This window comes from Microtus pennsylvanicus, chromosome 5 (genome assembly GCF_037038515.1).
Source record: "Microtus pennsylvanicus isolate mMicPen1 chromosome 5, mMicPen1.hap1, whole genome shotgun sequence".
Classification (NCBI taxonomy): Eukaryota; Metazoa; Chordata; class Mammalia; order Rodentia; family Cricetidae; genus Microtus; species Microtus pennsylvanicus.
In genome coordinates this window covers 23126078-23136290 of record NC_134583.1, presented here as the reverse complement: position 1 = coordinate 23136290, position 10213 = coordinate 23126078, and positions in this window count along the sequence as shown.

The window sequence follows — 10213 nt, the reverse complement described above, 5'->3', positions numbered from 1 at the left end:
TGCAAACTGGTACAGTCACTTTAGATATCAGTATGGCAATTTCTCAGAAAATTAGGAACCAATCTTCCTCAAGACCCTGCAATACCACTTTTGGGTATATACCCAAAGGATGCTCAACCATACCACAAGGACATGTGCTCAGCTATGTTTATAGGAGGCTTATTTGTAATAGCCAGAACCTCAAAACCACCTAAATGCCCCCTTGACCGAAGAATGGATAAGGAAAATGTGGTACATTTACACAATGGAGTACTGCACAGTAGAAAAAAATAACGACATCTTGAAATTTGCGGGCCAATAAGTGGATATAGAAAACATCATATTGAGTGAGGTAACCCAGAACCATAAAAACAAATATCATATGTACTCACTCATAAGTGGCTTCATAATCCCAGAGAACCTAGACCACAAAAATGACCCTACGGGGCTGGAGAGATGGCTCAGTGGTTAAGAGCATTTCCTGTTCTTCCAAAGGTCCTGAGTTCAATTCCCAGCAACCACATGGTGGCTCACAACCATCTGTAATAAGGTCTGGTGCCCTCTTGTGGCCTGCAGGCATACACACAGACAGAATACTGTATAAATAATAAATAAATAAATATTTATTTAAAAAAAAAATGACCCTACAAGAGACATACATAGATCTAATCTACATGGGAAGTAGAAAGAGACAAGATATCCTGTGTAAATTGGGAGCACAGGGATTGTGGGAGAGGGTATAAGGGGATGGGAAGAAAGGAAGGGAGCAGAGAAAAATGTATAGCTCAATAAAACAAATTTAAAAACAGAAAAAGTTCATATTTTATGAAAATTAAAAAAAATATGTCTGTATTTGTTTATGGGCATGTGCGTGACAGCTGCAGGTTTCCCCTGCAAGGACCAGGAGAGGGCACTGGGTCCCCTGCAGCTGGAATTAAAGGTGCAGTGGACTGCCAGATGTGGGTGCTAGGAACCAAACCCAGGTCCTCTGAAAGAACAATATGTGCTTTTAACTATTTTTAGAGCTATCTCTGAAGCTGCAGACAATGTTTGTGTTTTAGAGATGGGTGATTAATATACAACAAAGTGATCTTTTGAATGTGCGTTGAAGTATTTCAGCAAAGGAAAAGGAGGACTCCTCACACTGAATACTCTGAATCAAAGCAATGGGAGTTCTTATGTTTCAAAATTTCCAAAAAAAAATATTTTTTTTTCAGAAAAGTATTTTCTTTTGAGTGTTCTTGCTACAGAGCCCAGGCTGGCTTCTTCCCTCAGGTCCCCAGGTCCCTGGGTCCTGGGATAACAGACAGGCCTCAGCGCACCTGATTTGCAAATGCTCTCTCTCTTGCTTCTGTGACTTTTCTGACAATCAGGAAACACAATCTAACTTTACTCAGATTATTCATTTCCTCAAGTTGCCCCGAACTGCCTGCCTGTTTCTACCCAGAGAAGACTACTCTCGGTCTACTAGCTACAGTTATGTTTAAAGACACAAACCCCACCATCTTACTCTCCACTTAAAATCCTTCAGAGGATTCCAGGTTCTGAACTATAGCCAGAAGTTTCTGTGGGAGCTGACTGTCCCTGCTATCTCCCGGCCCTGGCCTGGCCTTGCTGGTTTCTTTCAGATCTATGGGGGCCAAGGTCTGCTTAGGCCCACGACCTTCCCTGCGCTGGTCAGGGTGTTCTCAGAACACTCTCCTCCGCTCAGGGATGTCTCCCTTCTACAATCCAGCTCTATTCATTGGTAATTTTCACAGCTTGTCCTTTTGTTTCTATCTGTTTTCTCCACTTCGGAAATCTCCGTGTGTATTTTATTTGCTGCAAGATAGCCAACAATACCCCATTTTATCTGCTCGCTAAGCAACATGTCTTTCTAGGCATCCAACCCTGTGTCACAGGATTGCACTCCAAGCATAGCTTTAAAGTAGTAGGGAATTTGGGGAATGCTATCTAAAAGGTTGGCTCAAGTGTTAGAAGAAATGGGGCTGAAGAAAAAAAGAGGCATTTGGACGAGGCATCAGAGGGCAATAGTGGCAATTACTCCTTGATGGGTTATTGCTAATGGGCTGTCAGGTGACCTCAGTGGTTCTCCGTGGATGCGAATGCGTTAATCTTTTGGTCTGTGATATACATCTACTCAGTTTCCAACCTGCATCTTAGCTCTTTACATTGCAGGGAAGGAAGCACAGTCCCTCACGACTGGGCCAAGTCAGGGGACAGGAGGCAGACGAGGGGTTTGGGGCTCTCACGCACTTCTGGGGAGTCAGAGTCGGAGGAGACAAGCAAAAGCAGGCCAGCGCACTACACGGGGAGAGCCGAACACCATGTTCTAAACCCAGAAAAAGCAAACACACAGAATTCCAGAAAGACGGCTAACAAATTGGAGCCTAGCTATAAACCTGTGTGGAATCACACAATCATATTCATTTTCAAAACTCAACACTACATACATAACATTTATGCACAAGGCACTGATAGAACCCATTTAAAGAATTAAAAAGAACATATTCACTCCCAGATCATACGGGAATACTTTTAGAAAAGTGCCAAACACTGGCTCACACGTCAAGGCTTGGTCTACAGCAAAATTCAATATTGGTAAAGCTAAGGACAGGGAGGTAAAGGGATGAAAGCACAGAAGATAGTAGGTTCTGTGACAGCATGAGAGAGGAGATGAGTGATGGGGAGAGGTGGAGGGAGGAAGGGCGGAGCCGAAAGAAAGGGGGAGAAAGGAATCAGAACTTCCTACAAAAGGAGCTGTCTGGTCGGGTATTATAAAAAGGTCAGCGTTGAGCTGCGCATTGTGATATATGTGTGTGTATGTATGTCTATACGTAGTATGTATGTGTGTATGTATTATGTATGTGTGTGTATGTATGTATGTGTGTGTATGTATGTATGTCTATACCCTCAGCACTTAGAGAACAAGGCAAGAGGATTGCCAATTCAAGGCCAGCCTGAGCTACACAGCGGAACTCTGTCTCAAAACAAACACCACAAAGTTAATGGTCACAACAGATAAACGCTGAAGTGCTAACTGTCCAAAATAAAGACGAGAGACACAGGACAGAAGCAAAGCCTGGCCCAGGATTTTCTGCAGCCATGAAATGCGTTATTAGGACCATTGGGGAGCTCTGAAGGGAATGTAGTTTAGATAAGTCTTTTATTATCATTGGTTTCCTGGACTTTAAAAACTGGTCTATGGTTCTAGAGAGAATGTCCTTGCTTTAGGAAATAAGGAGCGGGATACTAGGGGGTAAGGATCCATCAGAAAAGGCCAGCGTATGTGGTACAGGGACAAAGACAAAACAAACAGGGGACACTAACTCCAGGGAACCCACAATGGGCATAAGGAGAGTTTTCATCATATTCTTCTAATTTTTCTTTAAAAACTTTGTGTGTGCGCGCGCGTGTGCGTGCGTATGTATCTGCCACAGCACACAGCATACTTGTGGAGTTCTGAGAACAACTGTCTGGAGCCTCCTTTGTCCTCCGCCTTGCTCCTAGGCAGAGTCTCTGCTGAACGGCAATGTGCTCTGTGTCCAGGCTGGCTGGCCCATGAGCTTTCTCTGGCCTCTGCCTCCTGTCACCTGTAGGAGTGGTGGGATTACAGATGTGTAACCAGGCCATCCTCTTTTCACAAAGATTTTGGGGACTGAACTCAAGTTGTCAGGCTTCTACAGAAAGAGCCTTTCCTTACTTACTGAACCACTTCCCTGACTCCACTTTCAATTTTTCTAGAAGTTTGAAATTTAGTAAAAAAAAAAAAAAAATTTAATGTACATGGGGTTCATGTGTGTTAAAAATGTTAAAATTCATGTAGTCAAGATCTCAGTTTTGGATAAATAAGTGTTCCATTATCCCCTTTATATTTTAAATATTTCATAATTTAAAAGAAAAAATTAAATCTAGCCACTTATCCTTAAAAGGACTCCCTGGGTCAGAAAAGCTGAGTTGTTTTTCCACATAAGGTCACCTGTGGATGACAAAGTGCCCTCAGGCCTGCATTCCCCCCTAAGGCTGTAAGCACGCAGGGCAGGACCTGTCCGCCTGCCCAGCTCTGTGGCTCTGGCTTATTATCTGTAAACAGCGGGGGCTTTTTTTCTAGTTATATGAAGGACACAGAGATAATAAACACGTAAAGAAACCTTCTAAAACACGTTAATCGTTATTCAGTTCCTGTACGTGTACGCCAGTGCAGTCAAGATGTGTGCTTCTAACACAGGAAGGTTCTACACATAAACAAAAGGGGTCCTTGAGATGACTCAGCAGGTGAGGACACTCACCCAGCAAGCCCGCCCACCTGTGTCTGATCTGCAGAACCCGCCCTGGCTAGGGAACCCACTCTGGAAAGTTATCTATCCTCTGGCTTCCACATGTGCGCTGTGGTACGAACATGCCTATACCACACACACACACACACACACACGCACGCACGCACGCACGCACGCACGCACGCACGCATGCACGCACGCATGTACGGAAAAACAAACAATCAAATAAACCCACAACCCAACAATGAAAAGGGTCTGCAATGAGTTTGTCAGTGGCTTTATGCTCTCTGTGTCTTTTGTGGCCTCATTTCGCTTTCGTTTCTGGAGAGGTTACGTTTATCCAGTTTTATTAGGGTGAGGGATCCAAAGGGAGGCCCCATGGCCGTCAGCTTGGTCCATATTACACACCCCGTGAGTGATAAGGCCGGAAAGCACCTTCGCTGTCTGAATCCACGTCACTGATGATGAGGACAGCTGCATTTCAGACCAAAGCCCCTGGGGATGAGTCTTGCTGGACAGGTAAGGAGGTGAAAAGCCACCCTCTAGAAATGCTCCAAACCTCTCAAGCTTAGAGCAGAAACTTCAAAACCCCTGGAGAAGGTCTTCTCCATGAGTTAGTTACCTGTGGGATTCTGGGACCTGAAGGCCAGCATACCTGGTCTTTACAGTCTCTGAATCTTCCCGCAGAGGATGGCTAAAGGCCCTGTGACCAGTTTTGTGCTCTCCCAATGCAAATGAGACAAACTGATAGTTCAGAAATAATTTTAGTGTATCCGAAAGAAGACAGAAAATTCTGCAAAAACCAAAGCTGACATCTGAAGCAGTCGGGGTGACTGCCTGGGCACACATTTTCCTGCATCATAAATACCATAAGGTGGATCAAGAGAGCATGTGACTTTATAGGCCTGCATCCAAGCACCTCTGTCCAGACTTTTTTTATTGTTAGCTTTTGGTACAGGGTCCAAACTATGTTGCCTAGTTTGGCCTTGAACTCAGGATCCTCTTGCTGCAGCCTCTCAGGTGCCAGAATTATAGTTACATGCTATCATGCTCAGCTGTTTCCTGTCTGGTATTTTGCTGTCTCCTGGCCAGGTTACCTTTAGTTTTTGACCTGATCTAGAAATTAACCTAATGAGTCACTCCTCAATATGTAACCTCCCTGGTTGTAGTTTCCTTGGCCGTATAAAAGGGAAATAATAAACTAGGTGGTGGCGGTGGCACACACCTTTAATCCCAACACTCATGGAGGCAGAGGCAGGCAGATCTCTGTGAGTTTGAGGCCATCCTGGTCTGCAGAGCGAGTTCACAGGCAGAGATACACAGAGAAACCCTGTCTTGAAAAACAAAATAAAACAAAACAAAACAAAAGGAAATAATAAAAGTCTATCACTCCAGCAACACTGGGGACCCTGTCTTGAAAAACTAAACCAAATCAAACAAAAAAAATCAAAAACCTTAAATCAAACCAATTCAAACAAAGCAACAACATACACAAATACAAATAACAAACAAAGCCCTAACTCATGAAGATCGTGACGATCGGTGGGGAAACCATGAAGGTCCGTGATGCACAGTGAGTACTCACACGGGTTTTCCTTCTCCCCCTCTGCACACACATCTAACAACAACAACAACAACGGCCACGTGAGGGTGGAGCCTCCCCACACCACAGACTGCTCTAGGCACACTGTCAGGACCTCACTAACGTGCACCGCAGCCCTCACAGTGAACACCCTCATTTTATAAGTGAGGATAACGAGACACAGGCAGGACAAACGAGTTTGCCCAAGTTCAGTCGGGCACCAAATGACAGAGCCAGGGCTCACTCCAGACAGCTGGGCTCAGCCCCAGCCTTTCTCACCACCGCATGTGGCACCTGCTCTGCTGACTCTGCCGGCCAGCCCTCCACGCTTGCTCTGCACGGCCTTTGATCTGTCTCCCGAATCAAGAAAACACCTGTGAAGGCAGAGTCACCTGGGGAAGGAACTGCCTATCACAGTCATCCTTATTTTTGTTTAATTCTTTGTTGTTCTTTGCGTAATATTCTAAAAATTTCAATATCGAACTGTTGAAATTAACACTCCAAGAGAATTTATTAAATCTACATTATATCCGTACAAACAGACATCTAGGATATTTGTTCAACCTCTATACCTTTGTGGCTATCACCTGCTAATACTTATAAACATAACCATTTTTTTCAGTAATGTCATTTATGAATAACTTGCTGTAACTAAAATGATATAATAAATACACATACATAAAGCAAAGAGAGAAACTGGTGAATGAGTCATAAATCATATGCTTTCAAGTGTGAAGTTTTTTAAAAACCTACCAGTCGCAAAAATGTATTATAAATTGCTCTTCTGTGCCAAAGAGGATAAAGATGATTGCTCTTTTATTCTCAAGATGGAACTGCCAATTTAAGCATCCTTTCTATAAAACAATACAAAATATAAGCTTTTAAATTCTCTAGGAAACTTTACCATAACATTCTGCTTTCTTAAAGGTCTTTTGAAGAATTGAAAATGTAGAAAAAAATAGATATAAATCACAGACAGCAATTTTGATGGCAATAAATTCTTTGCACAGTGTTTACAAAAGAAAAACAAAACTAGGCTGGCAGTGGCCACGCCTCTAATCCCAGCACTCGGGAGGCAGAGGCAGGCGGGTCTCTGTGAATTCGAGGTCAGCCTGGTCTACAGAGTGAGTTCCAGGACAGCCAAGGCTACACTGAGAAACCCTGTCTCTAAAAGCCAGGGGGGAAAAGCAACTATGGAAGAAAGAGTTTATTTTTACTTAGTGTCTTGGGAGATAAAAATTCATCATGATAAGGGGCAGTGTGGCTGTCTGTGGACAGAGTGGTAGGAGTGGGAAAACGGAGAGATCAGAGCAGAGAGAGAGAGAGAGAGACAGAGAGAGAGAGAGACAGAGAGAGAGACAGAGAGAGGGTGACAAGAGAGAGAGACAGAGAGAGAGAGACAGAGAGAGAGAGAGAGGGTGACAGAGAGAGAGAGGGTGACACACACACACACACAGAGAGAGAGAGACAGAGACACACACAGAGAGAGAGACAGACACAGAGAGAGAGTGTGACAAGAGAGAGAGAGAGACAGAGAGACAGAGAGAGAGAGAGAGGGTGACAGAGAGAGAGAGAGAGAGAGAGAGAGAGAGAGAGGGTGACACACACACACACACACGCACGCACACACACACACACACACACACACACACAGAGAGAGAGAGAGAGAGAGAGAGAGAGAGAGAGAGAGAGAGGAGAGAGAGAGAGCATAAATTGGAAGTGTCATGAGGTAGCCTAAGCCTTCAAAGCTTTCCCCCAATGACGTACCTGCTCAGTAAGGCTGCACCACTAACTAGGGACTCAGTCAGTATTTCACTACCCAAACCAATGGGGAGGGGCATTTCTCATTCAAACTCCCACACTCATTTAGTCTGACTTGACTACAGAATTTCCTTCAGCACGATGCCCACTAACCTCCAGACGACTCATGGTGCACACCCTAAAAAAATACTTGAGTAGGAAAGTGCAGTTCTTTTCAAAAATTATAATTTTACTGATTGAGCCTCCATTTGGAGCCTCTGACACAAGCTACTGAGACTTAGTGCTGATGTTGTAAATGAAGGCAAACACAGATTCTCTACTAACTTGCTGCTTGCCAAAATAATACATAATAAAATTGCAGATTGCCTTGGACTTAACTTCTGATATATCATCATTATGATATATTCACATATTGAAATAATATAAAAGGATTTACATCAGTAACCCACAGGGTTAAGTGTATTTATACTTATACCTTTGCTTTTATCCATTAAAATATTTTTATGCAAGTATAGATACAAAAATGTGTGAAGTACATTTTGCTGTATGATTTTAGATAAAGACGAAAGAAGAACAAATTGTACCACTTAAAGGACAGTGTTCAGTATTCACTGAGCTGCCCTCCCAGTACTATTCTATGTCTCTGTGTTTCATTCATATCTGTTCCTCCTACCTAACGTTTCTAATCCACATGCCCTACCTTGGAACGTACGAATCCAAACCCATCATGTCTGGACTGCGGCAGAAGTCACCCTGAAATGTGGCTTACGACAGACTGTGCTGTGGGCAAAGGCACTCAATGACAGGGCTGAGTTTCATCCCTGAGATCTCCATGGTGGAAGATGAGAGCAGACTCCATACGTTATTTTCTGACTCCCATGTATGTTGCACACATGCATGCATAAATAAATGTAATGGAAGTTATTCCAAAGCTGTATCTTTTCTGTTAAATTTGTAATGCTGAAAATTGAACCTAAGGCCTCATGAATGCTAGAAGCAAACTGTACAACTGAGTTGTGACCCCAGCCTTCTTTTTACTTTTTGTTTTGAGACAGGTACATGTGCTTAGGCTGGTCTGGAATTATTCATTCTATAGCCCAGACAGACCCTTGAGTTTTCCATTCTCCTGTCTCTGCCTCATAGCTGCAATTACAGGCCTGTGCCCCAGGCACAGGTGAGGTTGTTGGTTTGTTGTTTTCTTTTGCTAAGACAGTCTTGCTATGTAGTAACAGGCTGTCATTCTTGACCCTCTAGCCCAGACGGACCTCACCACCATCATGTGAGTGCTCGGATCGCAGATGCAACACATGGCTGAAGAGGAATCTTTCCTTCCCAAGACAGGCTCTCACTGTGTAGTCACAACTGACTTGGCATTCACAAAGACTGGTGTAGAGCTCCTGAGATCTGTCTGCCTCTGCCTCCCAAGTGCTAGGATTAATGGCATATGCTGTTTTGCCAAACTTGAAGTTGAATTATATGTATGTAACAGTAATTAATGAAAAAAGAAGCCATGATTTTTTACAATATTTTTAATTAAAATAATAATCAGATAACTTCAAGAAAACAAGTGAGCAGAAATAAATGTAGAGAAAAAAAGTTATCCTGAATAACAGAGAAAATAATTATATATTTATTTAACACCAAGAACAGTATCATACACACACACATACACACACACACACACATATATATATATATACATATATCATACAGTTTAAAAGATGCATCAATGGAGACCATGAACTTGAAAGAAAGCAAGGCTGGGCATATGTGAGGGTTTGGAAGGAGTAATATTATGATCTAAAAAAAAGAAATAATTTTTTAAAACCCTACATATTATGTGGGCTGGGGTTATATCTCAGTTGGCAGAGCCCTTGCCTATCATGCATGAAGCCCTAGGTTCAACCCTTAGCACTGCATAACCTAGGTGTACAGTGTGCACCTACACCTCAGCGTTTAGAGTTCAAAATCATCCTCCACTATGGAGTTTGGGTCTGCCTGTCTCGAAAAATAAAAGTATAAAGTATATATGCACAGAAAACCTCAGTGCTGGTGATCTCTAACTGCTAAGAGACAACTTTACCTTTCTTTCAGACATGTTTTCTTCTTCTTCTTCTTCTTCTTCTTCTTCTTCTTCTTCTTCTTCTTCTTCTTCTTCTTCTTCTTCTTCTTCTTCTTCTTCTTCTTCTCCTCCTCCTCCTCCTCCTCCTCCTCCTCCTCCTCCTCCTCCTCCTCCTCCTCCTCCTCCTCCTCCTCCTCCTCCTCCTCCTCCTCCTCTTCTTCTTCTTCTTTTTTTTTTTTACAATTTTTTTTTTTTTGGTTTTTTCGAGACAGGGTTTCTCTGTGGCTTTGGAGCCTGTCCTGGAACTAGCTCTGTAGACCAGGCTGGTCTTGAACTCACAGAGATCCGCCTGCCTCTGCCTCCCGAGTGCTGGGATTAAAGGCGTGTGCCACCACCGCCCGGCTCAGACTTGTTTTCTAAACATCCCATGACAAGCCATTCCCTCAATACTTAAAAAGAAGACAAAAAGACAAATAGAATAACAAGATGCTTTCTAAAAAAAGTGTTCTTACAAGTTGGGAACCAGTAATTCTCAAACTGTGATTTTCCTAC